This window comes from Salminus brasiliensis, chromosome 25 (assembly GCF_030463535.1).
Source record: "Salminus brasiliensis chromosome 25, fSalBra1.hap2, whole genome shotgun sequence".
Lineage (NCBI taxonomy): Eukaryota > Metazoa > Chordata > Actinopteri > Characiformes > Bryconidae > Salminus > Salminus brasiliensis.
This window is the reverse complement of record NC_132902.1, coordinates 5,105,902-5,130,307: the sequence shown is the minus strand read 5'-3', so window position 1 is coordinate 5,130,307 and position 24,406 is coordinate 5,105,902. Positions and strand designations below refer to the sequence as shown.

The 24,406-nt window shown below is 41.6% G+C and overlaps 1 protein-coding gene across 1 annotated transcript in view; it reads left to right on the top strand.

Moving 5' to 3' along the window:
- Positions 1-23,736, top strand: part of LOC140547885 (RNA-binding protein 43-like) — a 97,601-nt gene extending 73,865 nt beyond the window's left edge. The window contains exon 8 of the transcript XR_011978527.1: positions 23,682-23,736. The gene's annotated coding sequence lies outside the window, so the exon portion shown is untranslated. The remainder of the gene's footprint in view (positions 1-23,681) is intronic.
- The last annotated feature ends 670 nt before the right edge of the window (positions 23,737-24,406 follow it).

The window sequence follows — 24,406 nt, the reverse complement described above, 5'->3', positions numbered from 1 at the left end:
TGTATGCAATGGAACATCCAGTCACACAGCGTTTGGCAAGGCCTCCTACTGGTAATTCCATATTGGATGACCAGAAGGAGAATGGACTCCGGTCATAACCACAGTTCCAGTCTTATCAGCTGCCACCAGCCAACAGATTCTCTTTCATCGCTCATCAAACGGCACTTCTGACATGCACGGAGAAGTATCTTCCACAGCATCTGCTTCTCCCCATATTGCTTCTAAAGATATAAAGGAAGCACACTGTTTGAACTACAATGGTGAGGTGGACGACTGCATGAGGGATTTTCTCTCTTTACCAATGCGCTTGCTTGGGCCACATGAGGACTGCCAAAGAAATCTCTTAAAGGAACAGTCCTGATCTCTATACACTAGATCTGTGTTGTACCACTGATTACCAGCGCAATCATGTTGACATTTCCCTGTTCTTATAAAAGAACAGAAATCCGCAACACAGCTATAACAGAAGCTGAATTCTGCTGAGTTGCTGAATTCTATGAATAAACGTTTGAAATTTAGGATTTAAAGCTGCATTATATAATGTTTTTAAATTTTTTTTCCTAATTCTACTGCCAATTAACCCACCTGTTCGTAGCTCCCTCTAGCACTAGCACTGAAGCCAGCCATTGGCTCTTTTCGAACTGCCACTGACATGCTTGAAGGAATGCGCTGGGTCCCCATCTCCACTGCACCGGCTAACAGACGCTCGTGCCGGCCAACATCATTTAAGACTGATGAGTGTGAGGTTGATTGTGCTCTCTCAGACTCTGGCTGCTGATGGCAGTGCGGCATGGTTTGGGCAAGCCCTGGGCCACTGTGGCAGCGCAATAGACAGCTGAACTCATTATGTAGCATTTTGACCCTAAATAACAGCTTCAGAGTCGTGTTTGGGAGAACAGCATCTCTGTTGTTGCTGCTCTTGGCTCTGCATGCTGCTAACTGCACTTTGCAGACGGGACAACACTCACGAGATCTGTGGATTGTATACTGCTGCATGTAATCAGGCCATATGATTTTTTTTCTATTACAGTGATAGTTTATCTAAGTTTGTCCACAAATGCATGTATGTTTTTAAGCATAGGGGGGAGCCCAGGAGCAAGACATACCAATTTTTGCAATTATGCGTTATTGGCATTATGCGTTTTACTGACTTACTCATTGGCTGAGTGAGTGAGTGCAGCCTCACGTTGCTACCACATCCTCTGCCAGCATCACTGCAAGCATCATGGCATTAGGATTGCTACCGCAGTGACCGCTGGCCTCATTTGGCATTGCTACCTTTACAGTTGCAAAGCTATCACACCAGAGTTCCTGCTCATATATTTTACATCTAAAAATGTGTAAATATGTGGTCTACACCCAGGCAGGGTCACATAAAATGATCAATGAAATATAATAGATGTAATTTTATGCCACAGAACCTTTTTCAAAATACAGAGCAGATTTTGGTCCCAAACTCCCCATTGTTGAAATGCTATGGGATGCTGAATTATTGAAGCAGTTTCATCAGCTGTAATGAAAAACATACCTCCAGAGATCCTCCAGCGGTTTTAACGAACAGTGTAACAATAGCATTTGATGATTTGGCAGCTGTTAAGCATGGGGGTGGATGTATTAACCTTTGGGGTTGTGTGGCAGCTAGGTGATTTCCATCTAGGTGTTTAGCTGGAAAACACAAATGTGACAGTCAAGAATACAGTGACCCACAACATACCTCAAAAACAAAAAATGCAAGCTGGAACTATTGGAAGAGCCTCACAGTCACAGATTGTTGGAGATCTGGGGGTGGATCATGTCATGCTGTGCAGCAAGACAGCCCAAATCATATCCAACCAAGAACCAAGAGTATTCTGCAAGGAAAAGTAGCCTGGCTATGGGTTTCCATTACTTGTTAGCTACATTAATCTTGTAGCTTCTGTGAAAAGTCAAAAGAAGCAAACTGCAGAGACCAAGCATGACTTGGCTGACAGAATGCATTTCAGGTAGAGGGAAAGTTGTGTGAACTTGATTCTTTTGGATGATTTCTGGCTTCTTTCCAACATGTTACTACAAGCAAGCTAGCAGTTTAGAAGCACAGACACCTATTTCCTAATATGGCCACTACAGTGTGTCAACATCTTTGATTGGTTGAGTGGCTAAGATTGGTTTGCCCTTTGGAGTTGAGTTGTGGTTGTCATGGTGAGCTGCTCTTAACCTGTCTCAGAGCAGCGGAGATGGATGAGGTGTTCTACAACAGGACGGGTGTGGGGGGAGGTAACCCCTGGAGCGCGTGCTTGATCCTATTGGATCAATCAATCTTACAATTAACCTGAAGAGGTGCTTCATTTATACTCTGTCTCTCTCTGCAGTAGCACTCAGACACATCAGCCAGTCTCATATCTGCTCATCCACAGGAGGAACAGCAAATAGGATCAACGTTAACCTGGAGCTACTAAAGGTCATTGCTTTCAAAGCTATTTATCCACTGAAACCAGTGGCACATGTATAATGGTGCTTTTAGATACACAGCATGGTATCTACAGTACTGTACTCAGCTTTTTAACATTTCCATTACTCAGATTTGATACCTGGTACTTTTTTTAGTACCTGCTAGCTCATGGCTCCGGCCGAGCCGAGTAAGGACTAAAACATGACGTGTAACCCTTGCAAAGCACTGATTGTCCAGAGAGAATCATTACTCCATTTTTCTAAGCTAATCTCGCTAAGCTTTTTAGTTGGCTAGCTATTTTAATGGTCGCTACTGACAGCATAACTTGCTGTCAGTATTCTTCACAAATTCCTAACAGGCTCACATGAATGTTTTTACACAGGATATATTCTGTTCTCGCTATCTGGCCAGACGTGTAGGAGAACGCTAGCTGGCTAACTGGCTACAAAAGTAAAAAAACACAAGTTTAAGAAGAGAATATATGGTACTTGTGTGCCCGATATGAGCTAAAAGTGTCTTTTTTAAAAATAAAGCTGATTTTAAAATAGCAAAGAGTGCAGAGCTAACAATATCTAGCTACCAAAATGATTTATTCACCACCTATTCCTTACTTATATATAGAATTGCTTTAAACAAAATAGCATCCAATAGCACTTAATTTTGCATCTGAAAACATTCAGATACTGTCATTTTTAAACCTTTTTGAAACCATATGATTGTGTTTTGCAACGTCACCAGCTACATTTCAGGTGGGAGTTGTGGTAGTTGAAAACGAACCAGGTAACAGGTAAAAAAAGGGTGTAGGTACCATGTTGTTGAAAAGCGCTATAAGTAAACAGCTTTGCCGACACGCTGTCTGGACTTTTTAACCAACTGTTTTAAAAGAACGCATTTGTTTATTGCATTAATACAAATAATCACTGTATTCAGTGATGATAGACTTTAGTTCACTAGTTTGCTGGAATATTTAATTTTAGTGTTCTAAAATGTTTTCAGGCATTACATTTCTGACAGTGCGCTAGAAGGTAACCTTCAACACCTTCAGCAAAGAACTCTTAAGGCCTACTGATTTCCAGGAACCCGAAAAATAAATGTCAGTAAGTTCCTGTTCATTCTTATTTCATAGAAATCCATAGAGTTCTAGTTATGCTAGTGTTTAAAGCATTGTATTAATATGTGTAATACTATTCATTCTTAATGCTACCTTTTCAAGATCACCTGGAAACTGACCTCACTAAACCTGTTTAGTCAGAACCTTTTTTCTTTTCCCTTGGTACAGGCAAGCAAGCTCCCCGGTTAGGCCCATGCTGCACTCTCAGGAGATCCGGCTCTTTCTTCTGAGCGGGTTGGCTGTCTAGTGATGCTGCATTGGTGGCAGCTGGAAAAGAAGCTGTGAAAGAGTTTACATGTATCGGCATTGCAAGTGTTAGGGGGAGTTCTACTGAGTAAATGGGTAAAAAGAAAAAAATGGTTATGCCTTCTGGAGGTGGTCTGAAGTCAGACTAACCACCAGCATAATTAAGAAGTGACAGTAGAATCTAGTAGAACACTCATGTTTCGAATTGGGATGGATTCAATTTTCCTAAGACGAATGATCACTTTAGGCCTTGTGGTCTGAAAGTCCTATTTCCATCACTGACTGTGATTTTAGAGACGTTTGGTCAGTAAAGGTAAAATATATGTTAATATCTCTTACAAGCTTAAAATGTTTAATATGTTTAATATAGACCAGCCAAAAATGATTGATGCTCTTACCCTTAGCTTTGTGCTAGTGTACTATTTGAGTCCAATGGAGTTTTGACATTTATGGCTTGAAATGAAGGTCTTGCTCTAATAGTCACCTTCTCAACTGCATACCGGCCGTCCAGAATATTAATGTAGCGTTAAGGTCAGTGTGTGTATATGTGTGTGTGTGTGTGCATTTGTGTCTGTCCACCTCAGACTTTGCCCAATCAATAGCTCTTTTTACAACAGTCATCTATTTCTCTTTAATTTCATAAAGTGCTCTCGTCTTCTCTCGGGAGTGCTCTTTGCACATCCAGACTGTGCTAAAAGCCATGTTTACTAATCATTGCTGGAATAGGAAATTACAAATGCTTTCAAAAAAGAAGCGGCCTTAGTTTAAAGGGGATCAATGGAGTTCACTGAAGTTCAGCTGAACAAATTGATATGTGGTATTGACATGTGTGACTTTAAGCCGGAAGTCACACATGGCTGAGATGCAACACAATGCCATTTTTAAGTGTCTAGGCTGACCTCAAAAAGACCTATACCTGGGAATAATGCTGGAATCCCAACAAATATTTTCTATGGGGTTCAAGTCAGATGACTGTGACGACTATGCCAGGATCTTCCAGGACTTCTTCTGAAGGCATGATGAGGTATGCCTTGCATCATCGTCCTGTTGAAAGGTCCAATGATGCCCAAGCTTCATCTTCCTCACCGAAGGCATGAAGTATTTTTCTCCTAAGATTTCCTGCTACTTCCTCCTTCAATCATACCCGAAAAGTTCTGGCCTATGGATCAGTAAAATGTCTGGAGGAAGAAGAATGAAGCATATGCTGAAAAGAACACTGTGCCTACAGTGAAGCCTGGTTCTGTCTCTGTGATGTTCTGGGGCTGCTTTGCTTCTTCTGGTACTGGAAACCTGCAGTGTGTGGAGGGGTAGCTTTTCCTTTTGTCTTGCATGAGACCGACTGAGACACTCAGAGAGCCCCTAGACTATTTTTTAACCTCAGAGGGAAAAAAAACTATGAAAATATATCCTTTGAAATGCATTTTTTAATACATTCTGTTTCACTGGGCCACATAAATCAGGGTTCTCAGGCAAAGCTTACCTTATGTTTCTTCTCAGACCCTTTAACATTTCTAAATTTCTAAATGATTTAATATCTCAGAAAAGTACAAATCACATCCAAAACCCTCTTCATCTCAGGGGTCTAACTGGCAGTTCAGGCCAATATGTAGACGCTTGCAGGGATTCAAAGGAACACTTCAGCTGCATCAATTATAAATCAAAAGAAGTGTGTTTCTTTGTGTGTGTGTGCACACGCATATGTGTGTGTGTGAGAGAGAGAGAGAAACTGTGTGTGTGTTGATTAATGGTTGCTGAGGAGCAGGCCTGGCTGATAACATGGAGATTCAATAAGATGGAGATTAAAAAAACATTAGATGAGTAGCGTGTCAAATTGAGGGTAGAATGAGGAGGTCAGCACATTTAGTAAAACTAGAAAATCTGCTGGAACCGATTAGAATCACGCTCAGCGTTGGCAGCGGTCTGAGGTAGCCAGCAGACCAATCAATTAAGAGCAGCTGCCTTGGTTTGCAGCTATGGCTAATGTTGACGTTAACATTATGTAGCAGGTTTACCTGAAAATAGCAGCTTCAGAATCATTGTGATGCTCCACTGACTTATAATGGGGAGAACGGTGTCTCTGTCATTGCCCCTGTGGGCACTGTGACTTTGTTTACACCTGGTTACTTCACTTGCACTGGATAGTCAAATGCGTCTCCAGTTAGTCAGACTGAAATCTGATTGCTGTGTGGGATGAAATATGCACATTTGCTCCTTGCTCAGCATTTTTACTGGTGTTTTCGGTTGTACTGGGAGGGAGTTTGATTGTGGAATGTGTCTTGGAGAGATGGATGTGTTTACACTGCTATAACATGTGGCTTCTGTCCAGACCTTGGGTGTGTTTATTTACACACATTTTTATGTGGCTTGGCCTCATCCTGCTTTAATCCACATTAAGTCATCAGGTGTAAACAGCCTGTGAAGATACACAAAACCTCTCATGTGAACTGCATCCTTCGGCTGTCAACAAATGCACATGTCCATGGGGAGGGGGGGTGCTCAAAGCATGAGTTGTATTTACAGCAGTGGTGTAAAAGTGAGCTATTCTCCACAGTTCTAGTACTCACATAATGCTGCTTTGCTAGAGTAGTATTTTGGAATGGAGTTCAGGTAGCTTTTGCTTTGTGGTAAGAAGCCAAGTCCCAGGAGGAGTGATGGATGACAGGGTTAAAGGGGAGGTGACGGGGTGGTGGAGGGTTGCACAGACTTGTCAGAGACATGTGGACAAGGTAGAGTTGGAATTTATAGGACGTTTTGGGAGGAGTGGCTTCAGGCACGTTCCTCCTCCCAAAATTCAGTTATTTCACACAGGTACAGTCCCATTAGTGGGATTTGCCACGGCTGCTCCCTTGTTAGTACCGGGACTCTAGCATTCAGTGTTCCGAGGGGGGCACCCTGTAAAATCAGTTGAGTTGACATTACTCAAATTTACAAGTTAAGAGTAGTTCCTTCCAGGATTGGATCAGTTGATATCATAGACTTTTATGATATATAATGACATATTAACAATTACTAGGCTGATCACAAAGGCAATTAGTGCATGAGTGGTCACTGGAGCATTTAGCCAACATAAAGCCCCACTTAGCAGCAGAGAAAGCGCTAACTTGCTCATACAGCCTTCAGCATAGAGGCCTGGCAAGCTCAAAACAATATAGATTACAAGTGACCACAAAGAGGAGGGTGGTCTGGTGGGAACGACTGCATATACACTTATGGTGACTGAGGGAGGGAGTGAGGCACGTCTGTAGTATTTAAGCGAGGTTAAACCCTAAAAAAGCCTATGGACCACACTTCTATTACCAAAGAATAGCCCCACCAGTCTGTACTGAAGTCCCTGTAGTTACTGAGTAATACAGTGTGTATTGCATGAAGAAGTGCAGTTAGGTGAAGAACACCCCAATGGATTCTACTACATCCTAAAGGCCTGAGGTAATGGTCTATAGAAAGATCAGTGTCTAAACTCCATCACACACCTGCAGCTGACTTTTCACAGGCAGTGATGTTCCTGAAGAGTGGGAAGAGCTTGTTCTATATATATACACAGCTTTTATCCGTTTCCATGGTATCGAGGAAGCTAGCTTCTTCAGTCCCGGATGCAGCTCTTCCTATCCGCACAGGAAGCAGGAAGTTATCCGGTTATGCCATATCCTGTGTCTGAGGTCATGTCACATGCTGTGTGTATCCTGTGGAGGTTAAAGTATGGGAAAATTCATACCTGTGAAGTAGTGGCGTAACTAGGACCAGAGCCCCAGTTAAAAAAACAACAACAAAAAAACAAAAAAAACATGTTGAATTAATAGGACAATTAAAATAACTCTCAGTGAAAAATCCTTCTGTCTGAAATAACTCCCAGATAAATAGTTGTACTTAGTATTTTCTCTAATGCCAAATACTATTAACAATAATAATACTATAATATGTATACATAAAAATAATAAATAGTACATTATAATACTATTGGATAATTTAAAGCCAAGCAGTCAAACAGTTACCTAACTATGATGACCATCCATTAGCTTGTATATGTGTATGTTAAGAAGCTGGGATGCTTTTTCTAAAGAATGCTGATTATTACATACACACGCCCATACTGCTTATTACACACATACTGCTTATTACACACATACTGCTTATTACACACATACTGTTTATTACACACATACTGCTTATTACACACATACTGTTTATTACACACTGTTTATTACACACATACTGCTTATTACACACATCCTGTTTATTACACGCTACTATTTATTACACACATCCTGTTTATTACACACATACTGCTTATTACACACATACTGCTTATTACACACATACTGCTTATTACACACATACTGCTTATTACACACATACTGTTTATTACACACATCCTGTTTATTACGCCCATACTGTTTATTACACGCTACTGTTTATTACACACATACTGCTTATTACACCCATACTGTTTATTACATGCTACTGTTTATTACACGCTACTGCTTATTACACACATACTGTTTATTACACACATACTGCTTATTACACACATACTGCTTATTACACACATACTGTTTATTACACACATACTGTTTATTACGCCCATACTGTTTATTACGCCCATACTGTTTATTACACACATACTGTTTATTACACGCTACTGTTTATTACACACATACTGCTTATTACACACATACTGCTTATTACACACATACTGTTTATTACGCCCATACTGTTTATTACGCCCATACTGTTTATTCACACATACTGCTTATTACACACATTCGGATTATTATGCCCATACTGTTTATTACACGCTACTGTTTATTACACACATACTGTTTATTACACACATCCTGTTTATTACACACATTCGGATTATTATGCCCATACTGTTTATTACACGCTACTGCTTATTACACACATCCTGTTTATTACACGCTACTGCTTATTACATGCTACTATTTATTACACCCATACTGCTTATTACACACATCCTTTTTATTACATGCTACTATTTATTACACCCATACTGCTTATTACACACATCCTGTTTATTACACGCTACTGCTTATTACATGCTACTATTTATTACACGCTACTGCTTATTACACACATCCTGTTTATTACATGCTACTGCTTATTACACACATCCTGTTTATTACATGCTACTGCTTATTACACACATCCTGTTTATTACACGCTACTATTTATTACACCCATACTGCTTATTACACACATCCTGTTTATTACATGCTACTGCTTATTACACACATCCTGTTTATTACACGCTACTATTTATTACACCCATACTGCTTATTACACACATCCTGTTTATTACATGCTACTGTTTATTACACACATCCTGTTTATTACACGCTACTATTTATTACACCCATACTGCTTATTACACACATCCTGTTTATTACATGCTACTGCTTATTACACACATCCTGTTTATTACATGCTACTGTTTATTACACACATCCTGTTTATTACACGCTACTATTTATTACACCCATACTGCTTATTACACACATCCTGTATATTACACACTACTGTTTATTACACACATCCTGTTTAATACACGCTACTGTTTATTACATGCTACTGTTTATTACACACATCCTGTTTATTACATGCTACTATTTATTACACCCATACTGCTTATTACACACATCCTGTTTATTACACGCTACTGTTTATTACACACATCCTGTTTATTACATGCTACTGTTTATTACACACATCCTGTTTATTACATGCTACTATTTATTACACCCATACTGCTTATTACACACATCCTGTTTATTACACGCTACTGTTTATTACACACATCCTGTTTATTACATGCTACTGTTTATTACACACATCTTGTATATTACACGCTACTGTTTATTACACACATCCTGTTTATTACATGCTACTATTTATTACACCCATACTGCTTATTATACACATCCTGTTTATTACACGCTACTGTTTATTACACACATCCTGTTTATTACATGCTACTGTTTATTACACACATCTTGTATATTACACGCTACTGTTTATTACACACATCCTGTTTATTACACTCTACTGTTTATTACATGCTACTATTTATTACATGCTATTTATTACACCCATACTGCTTATTACTCACATATTATTTATTACATGCTACAGTTTATTTACACACATCCTGTTTACTACTGTTTAGTACACGTAAAACATGTACAGTTCATAACAAGCATACTGCACGTATACTATGTTTACCCACATGCCGTTTATGATGCACGTAATGTTTACTATCTTTCAAAACAAGCAGAGTGTTTATTACGGTTCTGAGACTGATGTTTCCCGTTTTTACATTTTTCAGCCTAAACATGGCAGCAGTAATATTCTGGCGTGGAGAATCTGAGGGCGTTACCACCAGTGCCTTTTAAAAGGTCATTTCTGACTCCTGAGGCAAGGTAATCACATGATAGATTACATGGCGGAGAGGCATTGAGGGGTTTGTTGACATTTGAAGTCACTTTTCACTAGCTAACCAATACAACAGCGAGTGTGCAAAATAAAACCGTACTGGACACAGAACCGCACACAGCGCTGTTTCATCTGATGGTTTTGTTGGCATCTGTGATTTAAAACAATGTGCTTGGAGATATGTACTGTGCATCTACCTCACTATTACTGAAGTAAAGAACTCGGCACTACATGCTAGTTTCTTTTGACTAAGTGGCGAGTGGTGCTGAACTACCCGCCCATAATAGCCTACCACTCTTACCTTTGCTCTGTATCTTCTACCTTGAGTAGTCTCACCTACCAAACACATGCAAAGCTAGCATTGGGTGCCCCTGTGCTGTACATTAGCAAATGCTAACACTGGTTACACGATATTTACGAGATCCTTGAGGACCCTTTGATGGTTCATCAGTTTGAAACTGTGGAGGAACCTCTTAAGGGTGCTTTAAAGAACCTTCAAGAAAGGGTTTCTTCTAAGAGGTTCTTCCACTGTTTCAAATTGAAGAACCCCTAAAACGTCCTCAAAGAACTTCATATTTTAACAGTGTGCTGTGGATTCTGTAGACCTGTGGTCTGTGGGCTTCTTTACATTGCTGTTGCTGATTAGGCTTAATGGACACATATCTGTAGAACAGCATAAACCAGCATACTGTCACTGTCCCACAAAAACACTGCATCACTGTATCTCCATTTGTGCTGTTTTTTATTATTTGAATCATTCATACTTCAGGAGACGCATTTGAGCCACATGTTATAGCAGTGTAAACGCATCCATCTCTCCAAGACTCATTTGACAACCTAAACTCCTCCCATTACAACCAAAATCGCCAGTAATAATTGCTGCGACACCAGCAAAGTTGCACATTTCGTCCCGCACAGCAACTGGATTTCAGTCTGACTGACCAGAGACGCATTTGTCTCTTATCTGGATTCAATCCAGATTCACATGAAGCAAGCAGGTGTGAACAGGGTGGACATGTTGAGTTTTGAATTCTGGGAGGCTAACCACCAGCCTGACTGCGCTGGCTGACCTGCTACAAGCAGAAACCAGCTTACACCAGCATGGAATGAATGCTGGTCTGAGCTGGTTTCTGTTCGCTGCAGGGATTTATTGATGGTTGGCGTCTTCATCTGAGCACCAAGTCAAATATGTCACCTTAGATCGTTTTCCGCACTGCACGTCGAAATCGAAGCCATCACGCTACAGAGCAAGCTTCAGCGCTGAAGCAGTGACATTAGCTATGCTATTCCAAGGCTTATGAAGAAATAATCAAGCCCAGGCTTTCTTTCCAGGTTGTTTGGTGCCCTGCTCTCTTCTGAGCCTCTGCCGCCCCATTGGTCTATGAGCATCTATATGCCAGTGTGTTTGTGAAGTGTGTCCTGTGTGCTTTGTGGGTCTGGCCAAGACAATCTTTTATTTAGATGGTGTTGCTGTCTCCTTGGTGCAGATACAACCTTAGAAGAATCCCAGATTCTACCCGAGATGATGAGAACACCACACGCACGCACACTTTTACTAGCCTTAATAACTGGAGGGTGATGAAAGCAGGCAGACACTGCCGTAAGCATGTGCTCTAAGAGCAGTCGGGACGGTGCGTCTGCTGGGGTTTTTTGTAATAAACACCAAAAGCTTGAGTGACAGGTCTTTCATCTCAAGTCCTGATTACTTGTTGATTTTTTATGGCAAGTTTAGATATGTGCATCCTGGTGAAATACAGTGTAAGGGCTGCATATCGCTGCTGTCCAATGAAAAACATGGATTTTTTTTGCCGATTTTTATTTTTTTGTATATTGACTTCCATTCCAAGTTCAGAACATTTGTGCCCTCTCATGTGAAGTAACCATTTTGGAGATACATGTTTTTTTATTTGACAGCGACGATATGCAGTAATAGTATCCTGGTATATAATTAATGACTCATTAATTAGTTTCATTAAGACTCACTATGTTTATTTAACTCAATAAGTGTAATGGTACCATAGCGCAACCGTGGTGGTCATGATGTCCAGCAACACCAGCAGTCAACTCTTTACAGTTACCACTTTTCATATTTCTCCTATGGCAATGACATAACGTTAATATTCCAAGAATTCACGACTACAATGTCGCTGGGGAAAACTATTAACGCCCCATCTCTTCTTGAAGAGGAGGGGTGCCAAACTGGGTTCCCATCCATGGAACGATTAGCTGCTAATGTTCCATAAACACAAATTGCGCTACAGTAACATTACAGTTATCGGGTTAAATAAACATAGTGAGTCTTAATGAAACTAATTAATGAGCCATTAATTATACACCAGGATACTTCTACTGCATATCGTCTGCACAAATTAGTGCTCTTCCTGGGCCGCGTTAAGGGACAGGGAGCTCAATTCCGATGCTAGCTGGCTCACATATAGGCAGCTCTATAAAAGAAGGTGGCCTTCTGTCTTCGAAATAAGCTAGCTTTGACATTAGCCTCTTTCTAAAAGAAGCTAACGTTAGCTTAAAAGTGGTTAACATACTCGTTAGCTTGCGATATGAAATAAGCTTGTGACACGAGCTGCTAGCTTGACTGTGATGAATTTTCGATCAACAAGTAGATGTAGCTGATAGATGATGCCTTATTTTTGGCATCATGCATGTTTGTAATGTTCATTCGGGATGTTTCCGGTGGGCAGTGTCTTCCAAAATGAGGCCAGCAGGTGAAGCACCATGATACAAATCTTTAACCGCTTGTCTGCAGAGCCACATCCCTTCAAAATGCCTTTGCACATCCCTGATGAGACCACTCTGTTAGCTAGTTATAGTCATTAAGTAACCTTCACAGGTGTCCAGGTGATCACAGAGCTTGTTGACGGCTCCATGGTTTGACAGTTCCCACCAGTTTATCATTTTTTGAAGCCCTAGTAGCTTCTATGGCAACACCGTCCATATACTGAGGGACAAGGCCAAAAAAAGACTGAGTGTGGGTTGGACGGATTGTGATGCACTCCTGGAGGAAATGAGTGTTTTCCGGCTGGCCAACTGGCCATTTGTTAGGTGTTACACTCTTTCCAACACCTCACTCTGAACGCATGAGCTCCTTGAGTGTGTGTGTGTGAGGTGCGTACTGTAATGGTCCAGAAAACCATGGCAACGGCACACACCGCAGCCTGTCCCACATATGGTGACTGTGTTGCTGCTTATGATCTCATAACAAAGGCAGTGCCAAGGCTGACACATGCGATCAGCTCACAGGAAAGACAGACAGAGAGAGAGAGAGAGAGTGAGAGAATGATAGAGAGACAGGGTCACAAACTCTCTCGCCATTTTTCTCAGAACTGTTTTCTGAGAGGAGATAATCGGCTTTTAGAAAAGAGGCTGAAGACCTCCTATTTTAGAGTTGAGGTCTACTTCACTGATGCACTTATATGGGGAAATTGTCTTTTTACAGTGTAACTACGCCCAATCTGGGAGCAGCAGGGCCGATAAGGTGGGATAAGGTGCCTTGCTTTACACAATCAGGGAGACCCAGTCTTGAATTCACTTGGACTGACCTGGTGTTCCTTCCGTTTCTGATTGACCACATTTAGTTACTCTCCTGGTTGGTGGTTCACCTTTCTTAGCACCAGGCCACCAGCCACTCAGTAGCCGCGTTCCAAAGCCTAGGCTGTGTTTCTCGGCCGCTACGTCACAGAAGGCTGTTTTAAGGTGAAGTGCTCTTAGTATACAACCCAGTGATGCAGCCTTACAATGCAGCAACTGATTTGTCCAACCCGGCCCTCGGTTCCCATACAGCCTGGTTAAACCGTTCTATCTGTGTGACCAATAGGCTACTAAGAAGGATTTTTTTTATAGGACAGTCCTACTAAGGGATTTCATGAATCACAGAAACCATTCTGCGAAGAATCCAATGAATAAAACAAGAGACGTGTCACTGGAAATGTTGTGATGTCCGATTTGTGAAGGGAACATTCGGAAAAGAATCAGTTCTTTCAAATGAATCAGTCAAACCGATTCAGTCAAGTCTGACTGAACTGGACTGCTTGGCATTTTCAGTGTTTCCACCTGTGCTAGTGTTCATGCAGCCACTAGAGGCTCCCAGCTGGATATACTGTGGTACATTGAGCCAAGTCTAAGTCAGTCCATTTCAATCAACATACACTATATGGACAAAAGTATTGGGACACCTGCTCATTCAGCCTTTTTTTCTGAAATCAAGGATATTAAAAAAGAGCTTTTGCTGTCCAGGGAAGAAGGCTTTCTATTAGATTTTGTAGCACTGCTGTAAGGATTTGATTCAGAGCATTCAGTGACACAAGCTTTAGTTACGTGAGGATGTTGGATGATCACCACCCCATCTCATCCCTAATGCGCCAACGCATCCTAAAAGTATTGAGTGGAGCACCACCATCATTCCAGAGAACACAGTTCCACTGCTCCACAGCTCAATACTAGGGGGGATTATACCTCTCTAGCACACGATGGGTGCAACTTAAAGTAACTGAATACATTCATTTAAAAAGGGTGTCTGCAAACATTTGGACATGTGGTGCAACTTACTCTCTTAGTTAAACTCTTGAGACTGAAAATGTCAAATCTATGTCTTCTACTTCACAACCTCACTGGTTCACTGGAACATCACTGTCTGTGAATGAAAGTTTCTGCACTGCTTTGGCTGCTGGAGTGTGTGTGTTGTTTTTGTGTGTGCTAGCCAGGTGTCTGCAAGAGCGTGAAGCTTTTAGCAGCTTACAGATCCGCCAGCCTGACAGCTTCATCTTCCTCTCTGCCTTATGTTCTCTAGGCCTGATGGACAGAAAGGGGAAGAGAGAGAGAAAGACTAAAGAAACAACAGGGAGGGAAGAGGCGAGCAGATAGAGTGAATGACAGAAGGAGAGAGGCAGGAAGAAGGAGGCAAGATTCGGAGCTTCTGGAACTCAGTAAGCTCCTCACTGTCATCTCTGTATTATAACCCCCACTCTCTTTCTGTCTCTCTCTCTCACACACACACACTCGCACACAAACCGCACTGCTGACACGATCCTCGGCTTTAGAATTATGCATTAGAAATATTGCTCTGTATATTTCTCCTTCCTCATCACAAAAGCAAAGCAGGACCTAATTCAGCGTTGCATAACGCATGCGTCAGCAATTACCTTCCCCAAGACGGTGTGCTAAACTCTGCTAGATTAACATGCAGATATAAATACTGTACAGTAACTTTGCTGGTGCTGCTTGGGTGCCTGATCAGACCGGAGATGGCTGCGTATAAACCTGAAATTTGCATATTTAAGGTTGCAATAGGCCACTGTTGTGAAGAAGCATGTATTTAACCACCTTAAGCAACGCTAGGTAGCATTTCTACACCTTCAGGATAACCGTGATGCTCCACTGACCTGTCAAAGAAGAAACAGCGCCGCTGTAGTTGCGCCTCCGGGCTCACCGTGCTGCTAACTGCACTACATAACTCTGGTGAAGCAGCACTGCTTAACGCTGTTTAGTGTCCGGTAACTTGTGAGGCTAGCAAAGTTTGTAGAGTTCAGCCAAAACCCTGCCACTGGCCTACAAAGCCAAGAATGGACCAGCCCTTCCGTACTTGATGGCAATGGTCAAAAGCCGATCAGTATCTAGAGCCCTCCTAGCTTAAGACTCAGCTTGACACGCCTTCCTTTAAGATTCACGGTGATCAACATGCTTACGGCTTATGGGGTTCATTTGCGCATGGCACTCTTCAGAATTGCAAAGCTTAATATTTGTGATACTGCTTACCATACTGTTCAGTGTGCAGTGCTGGAACAGCACTGAGCAGTGTCACGTATAACATGCTACCATTCTGCCACCTTGCAGTCCGACCTTAAGCCACCGTGACCTTGTTTTGGACAGGAACAGAGCTTTACCCGAAGCGACAGCCTTGTCAATAGAGGCTCGGTGCTAGAGGAACACGCAGCCACTGGGGTGGAGTTGGACAAGCCTTGAATTGAAAACTAATATATATATATATATATATATATATTTTTTTTTTTTTTTGCAGCGTATCACATTTGTGACATATCTGGGGCTTCGAAGTGGCAAAATGTCAGAAACCAGAGCACTGAGAGAAAACTAATTCTGCATTATGAAACAGCCTTTGGTCCCAGCAGGGGGGGGGGGGGCATATTCTGTGAGGGATGCTTTTTGAAAATGGATTATATGATGGTTTTACTCCTTCCCCTGACATATGACTGAACTTTTGTACATGACTTGGTTATTTTGCAAATATAGAGGCCTTTTTAAATCTGAAAGTCTTTTTTTATATGAAAATGTGAAGTGATGGTTAGGATAAAACCAAATGTGCATGATAGTTCCAGCTTCTGCATTTTTTCCTCTGGAGATGTGCATGTGGCTCCATCAAGTAATGGAGCATAGTGCAAACCAGGGGTGTAGGCTGAAATCCTTTTTTTCGATTGGGCCTACTTGATCCTTCTAAAGCAAATGTTTTTTTTTTATTATTATTTAATCAACGTAGGCACTGTGATTAAATGTAACACTTCAGCAACTTACTTGCTGCCAGCAGTGTCTCTGTTCCAACCGTCCAGACGTCCGAGTTCTGGCTTTTGCGTTTCGTCAACTTTACCTTGCCACATCTGCGTCGAGATGCATCTAAGAATCAAAATCTCCCCCCACCCCCTAATAGCTGTGCAGTCATCCTACCTGGTCCAACGCCCTATGACTGTGAACAACTGTGTACATTCACTGGATTGGTTTAATTGCAGGATTCGTAGAAACCCAACCATCACTGTACCACCCTTCACTATAATCATACATCCTCTCGCAAAAGGCACGATTTACACCATCAAGCATTTTAGACTAAAACGTAGCTGCTGTCATGGCAGGCAGGTAATAACTTGGCAATCAGAGAAAATAATACAGAAGATATGACATCGACGCACACATTCAGGAATGATTTGGAGAGCATAATTGTTAGGGATTGGCTGCAATACAGCAGCAGCACTCACACTAAACAAATCAATCAGAAAACCAAGCCAGTCACACGTAGCTCCATGCCTGGCGGACACTCCCCTCAGACTGTGCTGTGTTAGGTATTCTCAAATAGACATAATTCTATGTTTTCTGACAGGGCAGGCCCATGATAAGTGTTTTTACGATGTGACTGTCTTTTGTCCAGTCACACTGTATGATAAGATACTGACGACATTTAATAGGTACAGATTTCCATGTATTCCTGTCTGTTTTCTTAATATCCTTAAACTAGTAGCCTAGTAACCCTCCTCACATATCAGTAATTCAGGATAGTAAGTTAACAGTGCCGGGAGATCAGCCCTGCAGTTTACACATAATCAGCAGGGGTTGGGGTTACTCCAGTTCTCTTGAGTCTCTGTCACGGACGTCTTCATACTAGGCTGGAGGGTGGCATGTCATGTGCAGGTGTGATGGATTGCTTACAAACCAATAGGGAGTCAGAATGGTACATGTTTATACTTCTCATCCAACCACAATCTTCCAAGGAACTTCAGCAGGATTAGGCAGTTTGAAAATGAGGAAATACTGCTGGGTTCCTGTTCACTGTTGGATCCAAAGCAGTACCACTTTGCTTATTCCAGTGGCAAATAAACCCAGTTGAAATGTGGATCATTTAAGAGGGCTAATGTTGCTAGTTTTTGTGTTGACTATTGAAGTTTAGCCACCTCTTACGAAGATATTCAACACTCATCTTTCCAGGAAAAGTCCTGACTTACCAAATCAGTGAGGTTGCTGGTGACCTTGTGGAGCACTAAAGGGTTAATGCATGCTTTTATCCAGAGCAGGTTTGATTTTTATTGGCAAGTATGTTATATATGAATATTATACTGGTGCTTCTGGTTCCTACCTAAACAGGGGGATCAGAGTTTAGGGTGAACATGTTATCCACAGCACTATTAGGCTGTTCTTAGCAATAGTAGAATATTCATATTTGGGTCTCCACACTCTATAATAAACCCAAAATATCATGATATTGTACTGTACTGATTTTTTTCTAGTAAAGTGGACAGCAATACATAGTGCATAGCTAAAACAGTAGGAGCACCTATTTTAAGGCCTGCATTTTGTCCATACCTTAACTCATAAGCAGGTGTATATTAAACCAACTCTAGCTGAGGCAAGTGTGTAATATGTTAGCTTAAAGCTAATGTAATGCTAACTGATGATCATTCACTATCATTATATGTATGCTACATTGGGTTTTTACAGCTGCAGGGCCAATCTAAACACGCCTAGGCTGATCGATTACACTTGGAGGAAGGAGACCCATACTTTTGACTATTGCTTTCCTGGTGCTCCGTCCATGTGCATGGATCAAACTGAATCTTAGACAGGGCTACACTGGCCAGAAATTCTCCTAAGTGAAGGTTTTGGCCTCATATGCGCTCGACGCGCTCCAAGAAGCCTCACGGGACTTGGGGTGAAAGCCCAAAATCCACTCGCACAAACATTTACATTCCGTGCTATCTCTGTTTCCGGCGCAGTGAATGAGGAACGATGTTTGGATAATGAAGCGTAGGGCGCAGTGGAGGTATGGTCAGTCAGCATGCCGTGTGTGTGTGTGTGTATGCGAGGTGGACTGTGCTGTAAACAGATGAAGAGTTAACACTGTCTCCACTGGCATCGGCACGGCTGTGTTTAGCAATGGCGGTAGAAAGCGCGTGTGAGTTATGGAGGCGTGTCCGCAAGTTGCAGCTGGGAATTCTGACCAGGGGCCAGTGGGAGGCCTGGTTTGTGTAAGAACAGTGTACAGTACGAGGTGCATTAGCAAATGTGCTACCCTTATTTTCAACAGTACTGTGTTTGTGTGGGGGGCTGTGTGTAATGAGATATACATGGCGGCCTGGTTCTGGGGGGTCCAGGACTGGCTAACTAGGACTGAACATAACTGGAAATATGAGTGGGAGTTCTCGTCACATTCGACATGCCGTCTGTGTATGGAGAAAGTCCTGCCCTTCAACAAAAACAGCCAATCAGCTTGCCGGTTATGGCGCGAGCAGTGGGGGGCCAGTGGAATCTGCAGAAGCGCTGTAGAAGCCTCATAGCCTCATAGAGATCAGAGCCTGGTCTTGTGTGACTGGAAATAACTGACCGGTGGCGTTGCGAAGACAGCAGCACTTTTCATGCAAGAACCAAAGAAACAGACCATGTCAAAATAAAAGTCATTAATACAATAGAACAAACAGACTGTATCAAAACTGTATAAAAAAAAACACTAATTCAAATGAACAGACAGTGTCAAAATAAGTCACTAATATAAATTAACAGACTGTGTCAAAAAGTCACTAATACAGTTCAACAGACTGTATCAAAATAAAAGTCAATAATACAGATTAACAGACAAGATAAGTCACTAATGCAAATGAACAGACTGTCAAAATAAGTCAAATACAAATAAACAAACAGACAGAATTAATATATAATCCACTAATGCAAACAAATAATGCAAAATACTTTTTAACTAAAGCTAAATTTACTGTCTACCAACATTTTGTCTCCTTTTTTTTTTTTGCTGATCTGAAAAACTGTTCTGTGACTCAAAAATCGACTGGATCCCACTTTTGTGCTCCATTACACCACTAATTGGGGGAGGGGGGGGGTGTACTGGTGCATTTTGAAACAATGTTTTGAATTGCAATCCAGCTCTTATGGAAACTTTCAGGGAAAGAAATGCCAGGTCTTAAGGGGGAAAAGCCTGAGGAATGCCATCGTAAATGGAAGTTTACACAGACAACCACCACCCCCCCCCCCCCCCCCCCCACCAACAAAATCCAGCATGTTTTTCCGTTCGCCTCTTTCAGAAGCAAAGGAAGATGCAGATCACAGTCTAGACTACATCAGAGAGAATCACTGCAAAATTGTTTATCTCCCACTACAGAGCCTTCACCTTCACCTGTGACAGTTTTGCCAGAGGTCTTCATCATGGATGAATGGTTCGGTATTCACTGAGTGACTGGGGAAAGGAAATTCCTGTCTTACTTCCATGAAAATCAAAATAAACACTGAAGTGATCTCAGTGGGTGAGATTCTGTTGTAAAGCAGGCTTTCAGGTTTCATTACATCACATAAACATGGTGGCAGACTGGTGCCAAAACGTGCCTTTTGAGAAGATGCAGACACCAGACAGACCTCAGTTTCTTTCTTTTCTTACCTGAATAGAACAGCTTTGGGAAATGGTAATTCTTCTATAATTACTCTGTGAGTTCTTCCAGATGGGTAACAACATGTTTGACATGCCAGTTTTTTGTTTTTTTTTTAAATACCAACCACGTTTTCATCCTTTGTTTGCAGCTGTGGAGCCTTCAAGGCCTTATTGCGATAGAGGTTCTAACTTTAAAATATGATTCCTTATTGTTAAACTCAATTGATGACAATACATATTATTTATGTAGTAATATAACTGCATTGACATTCAATTTGCAGTTGGTCTCCTTGTCAAGGCGTGACAAAAACTTGGGATGCTAGGATGGTAAATCTCTCTCTCTGCAAAAAGACTTTATACTCAACTTTTTATTAAAATCATAATATTATATTCTTTCCTCTGCACAAATATGGTGTCTGAATCCATTTACTGAGGTAAATACTTAATGACAAGTTCATAAACTTGTGAGGACAGCTGAGAGGATCATCGGAGTCTCTCTCCCCTCCGCCATTGACATTTACACCACCCGCTGCATCCGCAAAGCAACCAGCATTGTGGATGACTCCACCCACCCTTCACACAGCTCTCCCTCCTGCCATCAGGAAGAAGGTACCGCAGCATCCGGTCCAACACGACCAGACTCTGCAACAGCTTCTTCCCCCAAGCCATCAGACTTCTCAACTCAAAATGGGAAGCATTTTTGCACAAAGCATTTGCACTAATAACTTTACTACCTCACTGGACTCAATATTTATTACACACTGCATAATTTGCACACTACCGGCAATTATTTATTATTCTCTGTCTGTACTGTGTTGTGTTCTCTGTTCGCACTTGTTTGTTTGTGTTGCACTTGTGTTTTGTATGCACTGTCTATGTTGCACCATGGTCCTGGAGGAACGTTGTTTCGTTTCACTGTGTACTCTGTATGTAGTTGAAATGACAATAAAACCCACTTGACTTGACTAAACAAAAACTTATCATCATGGTTTAACACCATAACACATCAGTTTAACTCTAAACAATCTGTAGTAGTTAGCATTTAGCATGCCTAATTGATGTGAAAGGCCCCCAGCCTAATCCCTGAAGGCCTAACCAATACATGCCCAGGTCAGCCTATAAAACCAGACAGATGAAGTTCATTTGTGGTCTTGTCGTAGTGACACCTACTACATATTAGACAGCAAGTGAGCAGTCAGTTTTTAAAGGTAATGCGTTGGAAGCATCGCCTGGAGTACTGAGTGAGAATGGGGTGTTCCTTGTTTGTTGTGGTCAATTTCTACCAAGCAAAGCAACGACGGCAATTTTTGAGGCCTGTCTGTGAAGGCCCCACTTCACAACGTCTGCTAGCATCTTGGTGCCAGATACCACAGGATGCCTTCAGAGATCTTGTGGAGGTCTTGTCCCTGCCGCAATGGGTCAGAACTGTTTTAGCAGCAAGTGGGGGACCTCCACAATATCAGACACCTGTGTGTACTCTATTACCCCAAGCTGTTCCTTGTCACCTGCTGATACATATACAGTATAGCCAGTGTGTGTTTGTGTATATTGTATTTGGCTAGTGGTAAAAGTGGTAGTTTACTTAGTCTGCTGTTCATGTTCTCGTCTTGTTCTCCTTTATGTCCGCCATCATGGCCTTCAATAAAAACCTCCTAAGGCCTCCTCCAGATGATTGCATTAACTTGACATTGAGGTCATTTAAGTCAGGAATTTTCCTTGTGACAGTACTGGCTCCGGGTGCCGCTTTGTTGTTCTGAAAGTCCCAATTGCAGATTTAACAGCATTCTTTGGCTCCTAAATTGGACCACAGTGACGGTACACGCTATAAGCCGTTCCTGGCCCGGAACCCTCATTTCCCCCGGAATGTTCAGCTTACAGCCCGACTGAAGTATCTTGGCCAAGGCTGCCTTGTCATTACTGCTCTATTGCACATGTGTGGCAAGTGAGCCGCCGCCGCTGCGTACCCTCATAAAGCTGTTAGAGAGTAAATCAGCAAAGCCTGGCACTCTTAAAGTGCTTTAACTGCACTGCCCGCATTCTCTTATCACCCTGTGTGGCCGTGGCGGAGCGCATGTGTGCTTTTTGTGACTTTCTGAGAGGCTAAATGGAAGAAGACAATGACAGGAAATTGTTACAATTTTGACACTGTGAGAAAATCAGGACCCCTGAAGAATTTTTGTATTCTGAAACACAAACAAAAAAAAGCCTCCATTAAACAAAAGAAACTGAAAGCATCTAAAATAGAACCAGATTTCCCTTGGTTTGAATCAACAATTGCAGTCCTTCAGAGCGAGACGTCCAGCATAGTTTGCTGATTTCCATGTGCAAACACACCCGCTAAACCTGATAAGTCGAATCAGGTGTGTTTGAGCTGGGAAAACTTTTAAACTGTGCTGGATGCTGGCAGGACCTGAACTGAATATTCCTCCTTGAGGGAAGAAAAGCTGTCCATGTGTTTTATTGCTTGTGTTTTGGTCCATATCTCCACCCTAGCCCCGCCTTGAGATCAGTGTTACTACCTGTGTCTGCACTGTAAATTTGCCTTCTCGTCATCAACCCTAGGTATTTCCTGTTTATGTCGTTGTTGTGGCTTTCTGTTGTGTAGGTGTGGCACATTTAATGCGTTAATCCGTTTAAATTTAGTCATTTAACATTATAAAAGTAAATGTTTTGAATATTTAAAACACAAACTGTGCTTGATATGCCCTGATATAACACTCTATCCACAAGCTAATATGTTAGCCCTAAGTTAACAGACCCCCTACCATATCCACAGTAAAACAATATCAACTAAAACATATTCATTTGTGTGGGTTATAATGACATCAAACGGTATTGCAGGCAAGAAGTATTGCAATGGGAGTGTATCAGTGGAAGTATGTCACAATGGGAGAGATGAGAGGAGAGAGCACTGTCTAACCTCCCAGAAAGAGCATGGCCAATTGTGCCCACTCAGGTTTCGGATACTGATGGCAAAGCAGCATGACCTGGGATTCGAACTCTGGAGGCAATCCACGGGCCATAGTGTTAGTGTCTTAGTGTGCTTAGACACTCGAAACCCAGTTCATGTTAACTTAATGCTAAATTAAATCCATATATTACATTACAGCATGTTATGCAGTTATGGTAGCATGGCACTAGCCGTCATGACTTTATGTGACATCTTCCATGACATGTTTTTGGCATAGTTGTGTTAGCGTTGTGTAGTTGGGCTTAAGTAAAGGGTTACTGAAAATTCTAGCATTATATAAACTGAACCTGTGTGTGTGTGTGTGTTTTCTCTGCAGGTTTCCTTGGCAGTCTGATGCTGACTAAATGGGAAGCTGGTTTTATTAAGCAGTGGAAAAAGAGAGCCTGGCTTTAATGTGGTTATGGGTGGCATTTTAATGCTTTGCCTCTAGACTTCACACAGGTAAATTTGCACAAACACACACACACACACACACAGAGCAAAGATAGAGCCAGAATGATTGGGGGTGGTGGATGTGGAGGTGTGTTATTACCCTGGGCTATTGCTATTCACAGGGCCCACAGTTGTGAATATTAAATAAAAATAAATAAAAGACATCAAATATGCTTAACAGAATTGTGGTGGATGTTAATTAAACTATGGTGAGCCTCTTTGAATTCTATGGTTTTACATATCAGGAAATAATTAAAAAAACATCTGGTCCTTAGCAGGGCTTAAAATGATACAACCTCAGATGAACAACACATGACAGATTCTACCATTTATTATTAATGTAACCAGAACTATGCCAAAATACGGGAGCAGTGTAAAAAGTTGAGTGTTAACACTGTGCCAAGGAGGAAAGATGCAAGCAGAAGCAATTAAGTTGTCTTAGAAAAGCAATTGTTGCAATGTAGGAAAGGTTATGAGGCCATTGTCAACCAGTGTAAAGTCTGTCATTCTACAGTGAGAAAGATTATTCACAAGTGAAAAACATTCAAGACCCAGGAGTGAAACTACAGAAACCCAAGAGCTTCATATCAGACTCTACAGGCCTCAGTT